This window comes from Garra rufa, unplaced genomic scaffold (assembly GCF_049309525.1).
Source record: "Garra rufa unplaced genomic scaffold, GarRuf1.0 hap1_unplaced_001, whole genome shotgun sequence".
In the NCBI taxonomy this organism is placed as follows: Eukaryota; Metazoa; Chordata; class Actinopteri; order Cypriniformes; family Cyprinidae; genus Garra; species Garra rufa.
In genome coordinates, this window is record NW_027394276.1 from 756,735 (window position 1) to 773,219 (window position 16,485).

The following is a 16,485-nucleotide window of genomic DNA, read 5'->3' on the forward strand; positions in this document are numbered from 1 at the left end:
AACAGCAGACCAACTGCAACAATAAGGAAAAGGAAGCAATTTTAAGAGGATTTTAGTGGAAATTACAGAAAAATTATGTAGAACGCATACTGATATGATTTAATGCTTATTACGTTTGACCAACAGGTGGCGCTGTTATCAAATCCATGTGGCATGTTTAGTGTGAGGTGACAAAGGCACACACAAAGTTTGGTGTCATTATGTCAAAGCTTTGCAGAGATAAAGCCTTAGAGTCATTTTGGCATCAAGCATAAAATTTGTAGAGGCGCTATATGAAAACGATTTCATCTATCATCAAGAAATCCATAACTTTTTGTCAGCACAGTCTGAAGATGATCTGACTCGATTTTGGTGAAAATCGGACGAACGGTCTAGGACTAGTTCGAAAAAGTAGGTTTTCAACATAAATCAAAATGGCGGATAGGGAGTTTGGCCAGCTGTTGCATAATTGGTATCTATGTTGTCGGCATGACCCAAGGAATATTTTGAGACCAGTTCCATTACAATAGGCTAATGCTATCTACAGTTATTAGCATTTTTGTTCATTTTAAAACTAATAGTTAATGAATGCTTCATTAGTCTTGAACAATAGGTGGCGCTGCTACCAAATTGATGTGGTGTAATCAGTGTGAGGTGGTAATGCCACATACTAAATTTGGTGCAAATATCTCAAAGCTTTGCAGAGATACAGCTTCCGATGCACTTTGGCATCTTTCCAGCAAATTCATTGATGCGTGAAATGAAAACGGTTTCGAATATCGACACGAAATCCATAACTTTTTGTCAGCATGGTCTGAAGATGATCCGAGTCAAATTTGGTGAAAATCAGACTAACGGTCTAGGAGGAGTTCGAAAAAGTAGGTTTTCTACATTCATCAAAATGGCGAACAGGAAGTTAGGCCAATTTTGGCATAATTGGTATCAATGTTCTCGGCCTGACCCAAGGAATATTTTGAGATCACTTTTATAACAATAAGCCATTTTTTTCAGAAGTTATTAGCATTTTTCGAAATTTCGTTATAAATTTTGACCACAAGGTGGCGCTGGTCCCAAAATTTGTATGTACATTCAGGGCATGGTGCCAAACATTTTTGTAATTATTGTCGAAACGATACGTTAATCCGTTCTCAAGATACAGCATTGTAAAACTAAATTCAAAATGGCCGACACCAAAAATGGCTGACATGGGAAAATTGGATATGGTTTGACTCGGCATGCTCCTCCGAATCTAACGGGATGAGTTTCGAGATTTTTGGCCAAATCACTAAGAAGTTATAAGCAAAAATAGCCAACTTTCATATCTCCTGACCACTAGGTGGCACTGTGACGAAACACTGCAGGTAGCCTCAGGTCATGCTTGTTATAGCATACACCAAGTTTGGTCTCAATACTCCAAAGCGTTGCGGAGATATGGCCTCACTTCCATTTTTGAACGCTTTTCGTAGAATTAATTAGCACGTTATTCGAGAACGGTTTGTCCAATCAACTTGAATTCCATAACTTTTTGCCTGCATGGTCTGAAGATGATCTGAGCCAATTCTGGTGAAAATCAGACAAACCGTCTAGGACGAGTTCGAAAAAGTAGGTTTTTCAAACAATTAATTATAGAAAAAAAACTAAACCTTACGATTTTTGAATTTTTGTGTTCATTCGACTCGGCATGACCCAAGGATTCTGAGAAAAAATACTTTTGATTTTATGGCTTACGGTTCAAACGTTATCAGCAAAAAGAAAGTGAAACTTTGGGGAAGTGGTGGCGCTAGAGAGTTTGAGTTAGAGATTCCAAATTGGCTATGGTGACATTTCAGACTGTCCTCTATCAGTATGCAAATTTATACAACTTTCCCGCCATTGGTTCTATGGGTTGCCATAGACTTGCGGCGGAAGAATAATAATAATAATAAATATAGCTGCAAGCAGCAATTACGGGGCCAAGCACTCAAAGCGGAAAATGAGGAGCTAAGGATGGCAGAAACAGCAGACCAACTGCAACAATAAGTAAAAAGAAGCCATTTTAGGATGATTTTAGTCAAAACGACAGAAAAGTGATGTAGAACGCCTACTGATATGATTTAATGGCTTATTAGGTTTGACCAACAGGTGGCGCTGTTATCAAATCGATGTGGTGTGTTTAGTGTGAGATGACAAACGTTCACACAAAGTTTGGTGTCATTATGTAAAAGTTTTCCAAAGATATAGCCTTAGAGTCATTTTCACATCAAGCCTAAGATTTATAGAGGCGCTGTACGAAAACGGTTTCAACTATCAACATGAAATCCATAACTTTTTGTCAACACAGTCTGAAGATGATCTGACTCGATTTTGGTGAAAATCGGACAAACGGTCTAGGACTAGTTCGAAAAAGTAGGTTTTCAACATAATTCAAAATGGCGGACAGGGAGTTTGGCCAACTGTTGCATAATTGGTATCTATATTGTCGGCATGATCCAAGGAATATTTTGAGACCAGTTTCATTACAATAGGCCAATGCTATCTACAGTTATTAGCATTTTTGTTCATTTTAAAACTAATAGTTAATGAATGCTTCATTACTCTTGACCAATAGGTGGCGCTGCTACCAAATTGATGTGGTGTCATCAGTGTGAGGTGTTAATGCCACATACCAAATTTGGTGCAAATATCTCAAAGCTTTGCAGAGATACAGCTTCCGATGCGCTTTGGCATCTTACCTGCAAATTCGTTGATGCGTTAAATGAAAACGGTTTCGAATATCGACACGAAATCCATAACTTTTTGTCAGCATGGTCTGAAGATGATCCGAGTCAAATTTGGTGAAAATCCGACTAACGGTCTCGGAGGAGTTCGAAAAAGTAGGTTTTCTACATTCATCAAAATGGCGAACAGGAAGTTAGGCCAATTTTGGCATAATTGGTATCAATGTTCTCGGCCTAACCCAAGGAATATTTTGAGATCACTTTTATTACAATAAGCCATTTTTTTCAGAAGTTATTAGCATTTTTCGAAATTTCGTTATAACTTTTGACCACAAGGTGGCGCTGGCCCCAAAATTTGTATGTACATTCAGGGCATGGTGCCGAACATTTTTGTAATTATTGTCGAAACGATACGTTAATCCGTTCTCAAGATACAGCATTTTAAAGCTAAATACAAAATGGCCGACACCCAAAATGGCTGACATGGGAAAATTGGATATGGTTCGACTCGGCATGCTCCTCCGAATCTACCAAGACCAGTTTTGAGATTTTTGGTCAAACCACTGAGAAGTTATGAGCAAAAATAGCCATTTTTCATATCTCCTGACCACTAGGTGGCACTGTAACGAAACACTGTAGGTATCCTCAGGTAATGCTTGTTATAACACACACCAAGTTTGGTCTCAATACGACAAACCGTTGCCGAGATATCGCCTCACATCCGTTTTTGAGCACTTTTCGTAGAATTAATTAGCGCGTTATTCGAGAACGGTTTGTCCAATCAACTTGAATTCCATAACTTTTTGCCTGCATGGTCTGAAGATGATCTGAGCCAATTTTGGTGAAAATCAGACAAACCGTCTAGGACGAGTTCGAAAAAGTAGGTTTTATAAACAAAAAATTATAGAAAAAAAACTAAACCTTAGGATTTTTGAAATTTGGTGTTCATTCGACTCGGCATGCCCCAAGGATTCAGGGAAAATTAGAATTTTGATTTTATGGCTTACGGTTCAAAAGTTATTAGCAAAAAGAAAGTGAAAGTTTGGACAAGTGGTGGCGCTAGAGAGTTTGAGTTAGAGACTCCAAACTTGCTATGGTTAATGTTGGGACGGTCCACTATTAGTGTGCCAAATTATACAACTTTCCCGCAAGCGGTTCTATGGGCTGCCATAGACTTGCGGCGGAATAATAATAATAATAAGAATTCTAACGGATACAATAGGTGCCTTCGCACCTTCGGTGCTTGGCCCCTAATAAGAATTCTAACGGATACAATAGGTGCCTTCGCACCTTCGGTGCTTGGCCCCTAATAAGAATTCTAACGAAAACAATAGGTGCCTTCGCACCTTCGGTGCTTGGCCCCTAATAATAATAATAAGAATTCTAACGAAAACAATAGGTGCCTTCGCACCTTCGGTGCTTGGCCCCTAATAATAAGAATTCTAACGAAAACAATAGGTGCCTCCGCACCTTCGGTGCTTGGCCCCTAATAATAAGAATTCTAACGGTTTCAATAGGTGCCTTCGCACCTTCGGTGCTTGGCCCCTAATAACACTAACGGATACAATAGGTGCCATCGCACCTTTCGGTGCTTGGCCCCTAATTCTAACGAAAACAATAGGTGCCTCCGCACCTTCGGTGCTTGGCCCCTAATAAATATAGCTGAAAGCAGCAATTACGGGGCCAAGCACTTAAAGCGGAAAATGAGGCGCTAAGGATGGCAGGAACAGCAGACCAACTGCAACAATAACGAAAAGGAAGCAATTTTAAGAGGATTTTAGTGAAAATTACAGAAAAATGGTGTAGAACGCCTACTGATATGATTTAATGCTTATTACGTTTGACCAACAGGTGGCGCTGTTCTCAAATCCATGTGGTGTGTTTAGTGTGAGGTGACAAACGTGCACACAAAGTTTGGTGCCATTATGTCAAAATTTTCCAAAGATATAGCCTTAGAGTCATTTTCACATCAAGCCTTAAATTTATAGAGGCGCTATACGAAAACGGTTTCATCTATCATCATGAAATCCATAACTTTTTGTCAGGACAGTCTGAAGATGATCTGACTCGATTTTGGTGAAAATCGGACGAACGGTCTAGGACTAGTTCGAAAAAGTAGGTTTTCAACATAAATCAAAATGGCGGACAGGGAGTTTGGCCAACTGTTTCATAATTGGTATCTATGTTGTCGGCATGACCCAAGGAATATTTTGAGACCAGTTTTATTACAATAGGCTCATGCTATCTACAGTTATTAGCATTTTTGTTCATTTTAAAACTTATAGTTAATGAATGCTTCATTACTCTTGACCAATAGGTGGCGCTGCTACCAAATTGATGTGGTGTCATCAGTGTGAGGTGTTAATGCCACATACCAAATTTGGTGCAAATATCTCAAAGCTTTGCAGAGATACAGCTTCTGATTCGCTTTGGCATCTTACCTGCAAATTCGTTGATGCGTTAAATGAAAACGGTTTCGAATATCGACACGAAATCCATAACTTTTTGTCAGCATGGTCTGAAGATGATCCGAGTCAAATTTGGTGAAAATCCGACTAACGGTCTAGGAGGAGTTCGAAAAAGTAGGTTTTCTACATTCATCAAAATGGCGAACAGGAAGTTAGGCCAATTTTGGCATAATGGGTATCAATGTTCTCGGTCTGACCCAAGGAATATTTTGAGATCACTTTTATTACAATAAGCCATTTTTTTCAGAAGTTATTAGCATTTTTCGAAATTTCGTTATAACTTTTGACCACAAGGTGGCGCTGGCCCCAAAATTGGTATGTACATTCAGGGCATGGTGCCGAACATTTTTGTAATTATTGTCGAAACGATACGTTAATCCGTTCTCAAGATACAGCATTTTAAATCTAAATTCAAAATGGCCGACACACAAAATGGCTGACATGGGAAAATTGGATATGGTTCGACTCGGCATGCTCCTCCTAATCTAACGGGACGAGTTTCGAGATTTTTGGTCAAACCACTGAGAAGTTATAATCAAAAATAGCCATTTTTCATATCTTCTGACCACTAGGTGGCACTGTGACGAAACACAGCAGGTAGCCTCAGGTCATGCTTGTTATAACACACACCAAGTTTGGACTCAATACTCCAAAGCATTGCCAAGATATGGCCTCACATCCATTTTTGCGCGTTTTTCATAGAATTAATTAGCGCGTTATTCGAGAACGGTTTGTCCAATCAACTTGAATTCCATAACTTTTTGCCTGCATCGTCTGAAGATGATCTGAGCCAATTTTGGTGAAAATCAGACAAACCGTCTAGGACGAGTTCGAAAAAGTATGTTTTATAATCAAAAAATTATAGAAAAAAAACTAAACCTTAGGATTTTTGAAATGTGGTGTTCATTCGACTCGGCAAGACCCAAGGATTCAGGGAAAATTGGAATTTTGATTTTGTGGCTTACGGTTCAAAAGTTATTAGCAAAAAGAAAGTGAAAGTTTGGACAAGTGGTGGCGCTAGAGAGTTTGAGTTAGAGACTCCAAACTTGCTATGGTTAATGTTGGGACGGTCCTCTATCAGTGTGCCAAATTATACAACTTTCCCGCAAGCGGTTCTATGGGCTGCCATAGACTTGCGGCGGAATAATAATAATAATAAGAATTCTAACGGATACAATAGGTGCCTTCGCACCTTCGGTGCTTGGCCCCTAATAAATATAGCTGCAAGCAGCAATTACGGGGCCAAGCACTCAAAGCGGAAAATGAGGAGCTAAGGATGGCAGGAACAGCAGACCAACTGCAACAATAAGTACAAAGAAGCCATTTTAGGATGATTTTAGTCAAAACGACAGAAAAATGATGTAGAACGACTACTGATGTGATTTAATGGCTTATTAGGTTTGACCAACAGGTGGCGCTGTTATCAAATCGATGTGGTGTGTTTAGTGTGAGATGACAAACGTTCACACAAAGTTTGGTGTCATTATGTCAAAGTTTTCTAAAGATATAGCCTTAGAGTCATTTTCACATCAAGCCTAAAATTTGTAGAGCCGCTGTACGAAAACGGTTTCAACTATCAACATGAAATCCATAAATTTTTGTCAGCACAGTCTGAAGATGATCTGACTCGATTTTGGTGAAAATCGGACAAACGGTCTAGGACTAGTTCGAAAAAGTAGGTTTTCAACATAAATCAAAATGGCGGACAGGGAGTTTGGCCAACTGTTGCATAATTGATATCTATGTTGTCAGCATGACCCAAGGAATATTTTGAGACCAGTTTCATTACAATAGGCTAATGCTATCTACAGTTATTAGCATTTTTGTTCATTTTAAAACTAATGGTTAATGAATGCTTCATTACTCTTGACCAATAGGTGGCGCTGCTACCAAATTGATGTGGTGTAATCAGTGTGAGGTGGTAATGCCACATACCAAATTTGGTGCAAATATCTCAAAGCTTTGCAGAGATACAGCCTCCGATGCGCTTTGGCATCTTACCTGCAAATTCGTTGATGCGTTAAATGAAAACGGTTTCGAATATCGACACGAAATCCATAACTTTTTGTCAGCATGGTCTGAAGATGATCCGATTCAAATTTGGTGAAAATCCGACTAACAGTCTAGGAGGAGTTCGAAAAAGTAGGTTTTCTACATTCATCAAAATGGCGAACAGGAAGTTAGGCCAATTTTGGCATAATTGGTATCAATGTTCTCGGCCAGACCCAAGGAATATTTTGAGATCACTTTTATTACATTAAGCCATTTTTTTCAGAAGTTATTAGCATTTTTAGAAATTTCGTTATAACTTTTGACCACAAGGTGGCGCTGGCCCCAAAATTGGTATGTACATTCAGGGCATGGTGCCGAACATTTTTGTAATTATGGTCGAAACGATACGTTAATCTGTTCTCAAGATACAGCATTTTAAAGCTAAATTCAAAATGGCCGACACCCAAAATGGCTGACATGGGAAAATTGGATATGGTTCGACTCGGCATGCTCCTCCGAATCTAACGGGACCAGTTTCTAGATATTTGGCCAAAGCACTAAGAAGTTATAAGCAAAAATAGCCATTTTTCATATCTCCTGACCACTAGGTGGCACTGTGACGAAACACTGCAGGTAGCCTCAGGTCATGCTTGTTACAACACACACCAAGTTTGGTCTCAATAAGACAAACCGTTGCGGAGATATGGCCTCACATCCGTTTTTGCGCACTTTTCGTAGAATTAATTAGCGCGTTATTCGAGAACGGTTTGTCCAATCAACTTGAATTCCATAACTTTTTGCCTGCATGGTCTGAAGATGATCTGAGCCAATTTTGGTGAAAATCAGACAAACCGTCTAGGACGAGTTCGAAAAAGTAGGTTTTATAAACAAAAAATTATAGAAAAAAAACTAAACCTTAGGATTTTTGAAATTTGGTGTTCATTCGACTCGGCATCACCCAAGGATTCAGGGAAAATTGGAATTTTGATTTTATGGCTTACGGTTCAAAAGTTATTAGCAAAAAGAAAGTGAAAGTTTGGACAAGTGGTGGCGCTAGAGAGTTTGAGTTAGAGACTCCAAACTTGCTATGGTTAATGTTGAGTCGGCCCTCTATCAGTGTGCCAAATTATACAACTTTCCCGCAAGCGGTTCTATGGGCTGCCATAGACTTGCGGCGGAATAATAATAATAATAAGAATTCTAACGGTTTCAATAGGTGCCTTCGCACCTTCGGTGCTTGGCCCCTAAATATAGCTGCAAGCAGCAATTACGGGGCCAAGCACTCAAAGCGGAAAATGAGGAGCTAAGGATGGCAGGAACAGCAGACCAACTGCAACAATAAGTAAAAATAAGCCATTTTAGGATGATTTTAGTCAGAAAAATGATGTAGAATGCCTACTGATATGATTTAATGGCTTATTAGGTTTGACCAACAGGTGGCACTGTTATCAAATCGATGTGGTGTGTTTAGTGTGAGATGACAAACGTTCACACAAAGTTTGGTGTCATTATGTCAAAGTTTTCCAAAGATATAGCCTTAGAGTCATTTTCACATCAAGCCTAAAATTTATAGAGGTGCTGTACGAAAACGGTTTCAACTATCAACATGAAATCCATAACTTTTTGTCAGCACAGTCTGAAGATGATCTGACTCGATTTTGGTGAAAATCGGACAAACGGTCTAGGACTAGTTCGAAAAAGTAGGTTTTCAACATAAATCAAAATGGCGGACAGGGAGTTTGGCCAACTGTGGCATAATTGGTATCTATGTTGTCGGCATGACCCAAGGAATATTTTGAGACCAGTTTCATTACAATAGGCTAATGCTATCTACAGTTATTAGCATTTTTGTTCATTTTAAAACTAATGGTTAATGAATGCTTCATTACTCTTGACCAATAGGTGGCGCTGCTACCAAATTTATGTGGTGTAATCAGTGTGAGGTGTTAATGCCACATACAAAATTTGGTGCAAATATCTCAAAGCTTTGCAGAGATACAGCTTCCGATGCGCTTTGGCATCTTACCTGCAAATTCGTTGATGCGTTAAATGAAAACGGTTTCGAATATCGACACGAAATCCATAACTTTTTGTCAGCATAGTCTGAAGATGATCCGAGTCAAATTTGGTGAAAATCCGACTAACGGTCTAGGAGGAGTTCGAAAAAGTAGGTTTTCTACATTCATCAAAATGGCGAACAGGAAGTTAGGCCAATTTTGGCATAATTGGTATCAATGTTCTCGGCCTGACTCAAGGAATATTTTGAGATCACTTCTATTACAATAAGCCATTTTTTTCAGAAGTTATTAGCATTTTTCGAAATTTCGTTATAACTTTTGACCACAAGGTGGCGCTGATCCCAAATTTCGTATGTACATTCAGGGCATGGTGCCGAACATTTTTGTAATTATTGCCGAAACGATACGTTAATCCGTTCTCAAGATACAGCATTTTAAAGCGAAATTCAAAATGGCCGACACCCAAAATGGCTGACATGGGAAAATTGGATATGGGTCGACTCGGCATGCTCCTCCGAATCTAACAAGACCAGTTTTGAGATTTTTGGTCAAACCACTGAGAAGTTATAAGCAAAAATAGCCATTTTTCATAACTCCTGACCACTAGGTGGCACTGTGACGAAACACTGCAGGTAGCCTCAGGTCATGCTTTTTACAACACCCACCAAGTTTGGTCTCAATATTCCAAAGCGTTGCGGAGATATGGCCTCACTTCCATTTTTGAACGCTTTTCGTAGAATTAATTAGCGCGTTATTCGAGAACGGTTTGTCCAATCAACTTGAATTCCATAACTTTTTGCCTGCATGGTCTGAAGATGATCTGAGCCAATTTTGGTGTAAATCAGACAAACCGTCTAGGACGAGTTCGAAAAGGTAGGTTTTACAAACAAATAATTTTAGAAAAAAAACGAAACCTTACGATTTTTGAAATTTGGTGTTCATTTGACTCGGCATGACCCAAGGATTCAGAGAAAATTGGAATTTTGATTTTATGGCTTACGGTTCAAAAGTTATCAGCAAAAAGAAAGTGAAAGTTTGGACAAGTGGTGGCGCTAGAGAGTTTGAGTTAGAGACTTCAATATTGCTATGGTTAAAGTTGAGACTGTCCTCTATCAGTGTACCAAATTATACAACTTTCCCGCAAGCGGTTCTATGGGCTGCCATAGACTTGCGGCGGAAGAATAATAATAATAAGAAACAGAACGAAAACAATAGGTGCCTACGCACCTTCGGTGCTTGGCCCCTAATAAGAATTCTAACGGTTTCAATAGGTGCCTTCGCACCTTCGGTGCTTGGCCCCTAATAAATATAGCTGCAAGCAGCAATTACGGGGCCAAGCACTCAAAGCGGAAAATGAGGAGCTAAGGATGGCAGGAACAGCAGACCAACTGCAACAATAAGTAAAAAGAAGCCATTTTAGGATGATTTTAGTCAAAACGACAGAAAAGTGATGTAGAACGCCTACTGATATGATTTAATGGCTTATTAGGTTTGACCAACAGATGGCGCTGTTATCAAATCGATGTGGTGTGTTTAGTGTGAGATGACAAACGTTCACACAAAGTTTGGTGTCATTATGTAAAAGTTTTCCAAAGATATAGCCTTAGAGTCATTTTCACATCAAGCCTAAAATTTATAGAAGCGCTGTACGAAAACGGTTTCAACTATCAACATGAAATCCATAACTTTTTGTCAGCACAGTCTGAAGATGATCTGACTCGATTTTGGTGAAAATCGGACGAACGGTCTAGGACTAGTTCGAAAAAGTAGGTTTTCAACATAATTCAAAATGGCGGACAGGGAGTTTGGCCAACTGTTGCATAATTGGTATCTATGTTGTCGGCATGACCCAAGGAATATTTTGAGACCAGTTTCATTACAATAGGCTAATGCTATCTACAGTTATTAGCATTTTTGTTCATTTTAAAACTAATAGTTAATGAATGCTTCATTACTCTTGACCAATAGGAGGCAATGCTACCAAATTGATGTGGTGTCATCAGTGTGAGGTGTTAATGCCACATACCAAATTTGGTGCAAATATCTCAAAGCTTTGCAGAGATACAGCTTCCGATGCGCTTTGGCATCTTACCTGCAAATTCGTTGATGCGTTAAATGAAAACGGTTTCGAATATCGACACGAAATCCATAACTTTTTGTCAGCATGGTCTGAAGATGATCCGAGTCAAATTTGGTGAAAATCCGACTAACGGTCTAGGAGGAGTTCGAAAAAGTAGGTTTTATACATTAATCAAAATGGCGAACAGGAAGTTAGGCCAATTTTGGCATAATTGGTATCAATGTTCTCGGCCTGACTCAAGGAATATTTTGGGATCAAATTTATAACAATAAGCCATTTTTTTCAGAAGTTATTAGCATTTTTCGAAATTTCATTATAACTTTTGACCACAAGGTGGCGCTGGCCCCAAAATTTGTATGTACATTCAGGGCGTGGTGCCGAACATTTTTGTAATTATTGTCGAAACGATACGTTAATCCGTTCTCAAGATACAGCGTTTTAAAGCTAAATTCAAAATGGCCGACACCCAAAATGGCTGACATGGGAAAATTGGATATGGTTCGACTCGGCATGCTCCTCCGAATCTAACAAGACCAGTTTTGAGATTTTTGGTCAAATCACTGAGAAGTTATAAGAAAAAATATTCACTTTACATATCTCCTGACCACTAGGTGGCACTGTGACGAAACACTGCAAGTAGTGTCAGGTCATGCTTGTTATAACACACACCAAGTTTGGTCTCAATACGACAAACCGTTGCCGAGATATGGCCTCACATCCATTTTTGAACGCTTTTCGTAGAATTAATTAGCGCGTTATTCGAGAACGGTTTGTCCAATCAACTTGAATTCCATAACTTTTAGCCAGCATGGTCTGAAGATGATCTGAGCCAATTTTGGTGAAAATCAGACAAACCGTCTAGGATGAGTTCGAAAAGGTAGGTTTTACAAACAATTAATTTTAGAAAAAAAACTAAACCTTACGATTTTTGAAATTTGGTGTTCATTCGACTCGGCATGACCCAAGGATTCAGAGAAAATTGGAATTTTGATTTTATGGCTTATGGTTCAAAAGTTATCAGCAAAAAGAAAGTGAAAGTTTGGACAAGTGGTGGCGCTAGAGAGTTTGAGTTAGAGACTCCAAACTTGCTATGGTTAATGTTGGGACGGTCCACTATTAGTGTGCCAAATTATACAACTTTCCCGCAAGCGGTTCTATGGGCTGCCATAGACTTGCGGCGGAAGAAGAAAAAGAATAATAAGAATTCTAACAAAAACAATAGGTGCCTCCGCACCTTCGGTGCTTGGCCCCTAATAAATATAGCTGCAAGCAGCAATTACGGGGCCAAGCAATCAAAGCGGAAATGAGGAGCTAAGGATGGCAGGAACAGCAGACCAACTGCAACAATAACGAAAAGGAAGCAATTTTGAGAGGATTTTAGTGAAAATTACAGAAAAATGGTGTAGAAAGCCTACTGATATGATTTAATGGCTTATTAGGTTTGACCAACAGGTGGCGCTGTTCTCAAATCCATGTGGTGTGTTTAGTGTGAGGTGACAAACGTGCACACAAAGTTTGGTGTCATTATGTCAAAGTTTTCCAAAGATATAGCCTTAGAGTCATTTTCACATCAAGCCTAAAATTTATAGAGGTGCTGTACGAAAACGGTTTCAACTATCAACATGAAATCCATAACTTTTTGTCAGCACAGTCTGAAGATGATCTGACTCGATTTTGGTGAAAATCGGACAAACGGTCTAGGACTTGTTTGAAAAAGTATGTTTTCGACATAAATCAAAATGGCGGACAGGAAGTTTGGCCAACTGTGGCATAATTGGTATCTATGTTGTCGGCTGGACCCAATGAATATTTTGAGACCAGTTTCATTACAGTAGGCTAATGCTATCTACAGTTATTAGCATTTTTGTTCATTTTAAAACTAATAGTTAATGAATGCTTCATTACTCTTGACCAATAGGTGGTGCTGCTACCAAATTTATGTGGTGTAATCAGTGTGAGGTGGTAATGCCACATACCAAATTTGGTGCAAATATCTCTAAGCTTTGCAGAGATACAGCTTCCGATGCGCTTTGGCATCTTACCTGCAAATTCATTGATGCGTTAAATGAAAACGGTTTCGAATATCGACACGAAATCCATAACTTTTTGTCAGCATGGTCTGAAGATGATCCGGTTCAAATTTGGTGAAAATCCGACTAACGGTCTAGGAGGAGTTCGAAAAAGTAGGTTTTCTACATTAATCAAAATGGCGAACAGGAAGTTAGGCCAATTTTGGCATAATTGGTATCAATGTTCTCGGCCTGACTCAAGGAATATTTTGAGATCACTTTTATTACAATAAGCCATTTTGTTCAGAAGTTATTAGCATTTTTGGAAATTTCGTTATAACTTTTGACCACAAGGTGGCGCTGGCCCCAAAATTGGTATGTACATTCAGGGCATGGTGCCGAACATTTTTGTAATTATTGTCGAAACGATACGTTAATCCGTTCTCAAGATACAGCATTTTAATGCTAAATTCAAAATGGCCGACACCCAAAATGGCTGAAATGGGAAAATTGGATATGGTTCGACTCGGCATGCTCCTCCGAATCTAACAAGACTAGTTTTGAGATTTTTGGTCAAACCACTGAGAAGTTATAAGCAAAAATAGCCATTTTCCATATCTCCTGACCACTAGGTGACACTGTGACGAAACACTGCAGGTAGCCTCAGGTCATGCTTGTTATAAGCCTCACCAAGATTGGTCTCAATACAACAAACCGTTGCCGAGATACGGCCTCACATCCATTTTTGCTCGCTTTTCGTAGAATTAATTAGCGCGTTATTCGAGAACGGTTTGTCCAATCAACTTGAATTCCATAACTTTTTGCCTGCATGGTCTGAAGATGATCTGAGTCAATTTTGGTGTAAATCAGACAAACCGTCTAGGACGAGTTCGAAAAAGTAGGTTTTACAAACAAAAAATTATAGAAAAAAAACTAATCCTTACGATTTTTGAAATTTGGTGTTCATTCGACTCGGCATGACCCAAGGATTCAGGGAAAATTGGAATTTTGATTTTATGGCTTACGGTTCAAGAGTTATTAGCAAAAAGAAAGTGAAAGTTTGGACAAGTGGTGGCGCTAGAGAGTTTGAATTAGAGACTCCAAACTTGCTATGGTTAATGTTGAGTCAGCCCTTTATCAGTGTGCCAAATTATACAACTTTCCCGCAAGCGGTTCTATGGGCTGCCATAGACTTGCGGCGGAAGAATAATAATAATAAATATAGCTGCAAGCAGCAATTACGGGGCCAAGCAATCAAAGCGGAAATGAGGAGCTAAGGATGGCAGGAACAGCAGACCAACTGCTACAATAACGAAAAGGAAGCAATTTTGAGAGGATTTTAGTGAAAATTACAGAAAAATGGTGTAGAAAGCCTACTGATATGATTTAATGCTTATTACGTTTGACCAACAGGTGGCGCTGTTAATAGATTGATGTGGTGTGTTTAGTGTGAGGTGACAAACGTGCACACAAAGTTTGGTGTCATTATGTCAAAGTTTTCCAAAGATATAGCCTTAGTCATTTTCACATCAAGCCTAAAATTTATAGAGGCGCTGTACGAAAACGGTTTCATCTATCAACATGAAATCCATAACTTTGTGTCAGCACAGTCTGAAGATGATCTGACTCGATTTTGGTGAAAATCGGACGAACGGTCTAGGACTAGTTCGAAAAAGTAGGTTTTCAACATAAATTAAAATGGCGGAAAGGGTGTTTGGCCAACTGTTGCATAATTGGTATCTGTGTTGTCGGCATGACCCAAGGAATATTTTGAGACCAGTTTCATTACAATAGGCTAATGCTATCTACAGTTATTGGCATTTTTGTATATTTTAAAACTAATAGTTAATGAATGCTTCATTACTCTTGACCAATAGGTGGCGCTGCTACCAAATTGATGTGGTGTCATCAGTGTGAGGTGATAATGCCACATACCAAATTTGGTGCAAATATCTCAAAGCTTTGCAGAGATACAGCTTCCGATGCGCTTCTGCATCTTACCTGCAAATTCGTTGATGCGTTAAATGAAAACGGTTTCGAATATCGACACGAAATCCATAACTTTTTGTCAGCATGGTCTGAAGATGATCCGAGTCAAATTTGGTGAAAATCCGACTAACGGTCTAGGAGGAGTTCGAAAAAGTAGGTTTTCTACATTCATCAAAATGGCGAACAGGAAGTTAGGCCAATTTTGGCATAATTGGTATCAATGTTCTCGGCCTGACCCAAGAAATATTTTGAGATAACTTTTATTACAATAAGCCATTTTTTTCAGAAGTTATTAGCATTTTTCAAAATTTCGTTATAACTTTTGACCACAAGGTGGCGCTGGCCCCAAAATTGGTATGTACATTCAGGGCATGGTGCCGAACATTTTTGTTATTATTGTCAAAACGATACGTCAATCCGTTCTCAAGATACAGCATTTTAAAGCTAAATTCAAAATGGCCGACACCCAAAATGGCTGACATGGGAAAATTGGATATGGTTCGACTCGGCATGATCCTCCGAATCTAACAAGACCACTTTTGAGATTTTTGGTCAAACCACTGAGAAGTTATAAGCAAAAATAGCCATTTTTCATATCTCCTGACCACTAGGTGTCACTATGACGAAACACTGCAGGTAGCCTCAGGACATGCTTGTTACAACACGCACCAAGTTTGGTCTCAATAAAACAAACCGTTGCGGAGATATGGCCTCACATCCGTTTTTGCGCACTTTTCGTAGAATTAATTAGCGCGTTATTCGAGAACGGTTTGTCCAATCAACTTGAATTCCATAACTTTTTGCCTGCATGGTCTGAAGATGATCTGACTCAATTTTGGTGAAAATCAGACAAACCGTCTAGGACGAGTTCGAAAAAGTAGGTTTTATAGACAAAAAATTATAGAAAAAAAACTAATCCTTACGATTTTTGAAATTTGGTGTTCATTCGACTCGGCATGACCCAAGGATTCAGGGAAAATTGGAATTTTGATTTTATGGCTTACGGTTCAAAAGTTATTAGCAAAAAGAAAGTGAAAGTTTGGACAAGTGGTGGCGCTAGAGAGTTTGAATTAGAGACTCCAAATTTGGTATGGATAATGTTGAGTCGGCCCTCTATCAGTGTGCCAAATTATACAACTTTCCCGCAAGCGGTTCTATGGGCTGCCATAGACTTGCGGCGGAAGAATAATAATAATAATAATAATAATAAGAATTCTAACGGATACAATAGGTGCCTTCGCACCTTCGGTGCTT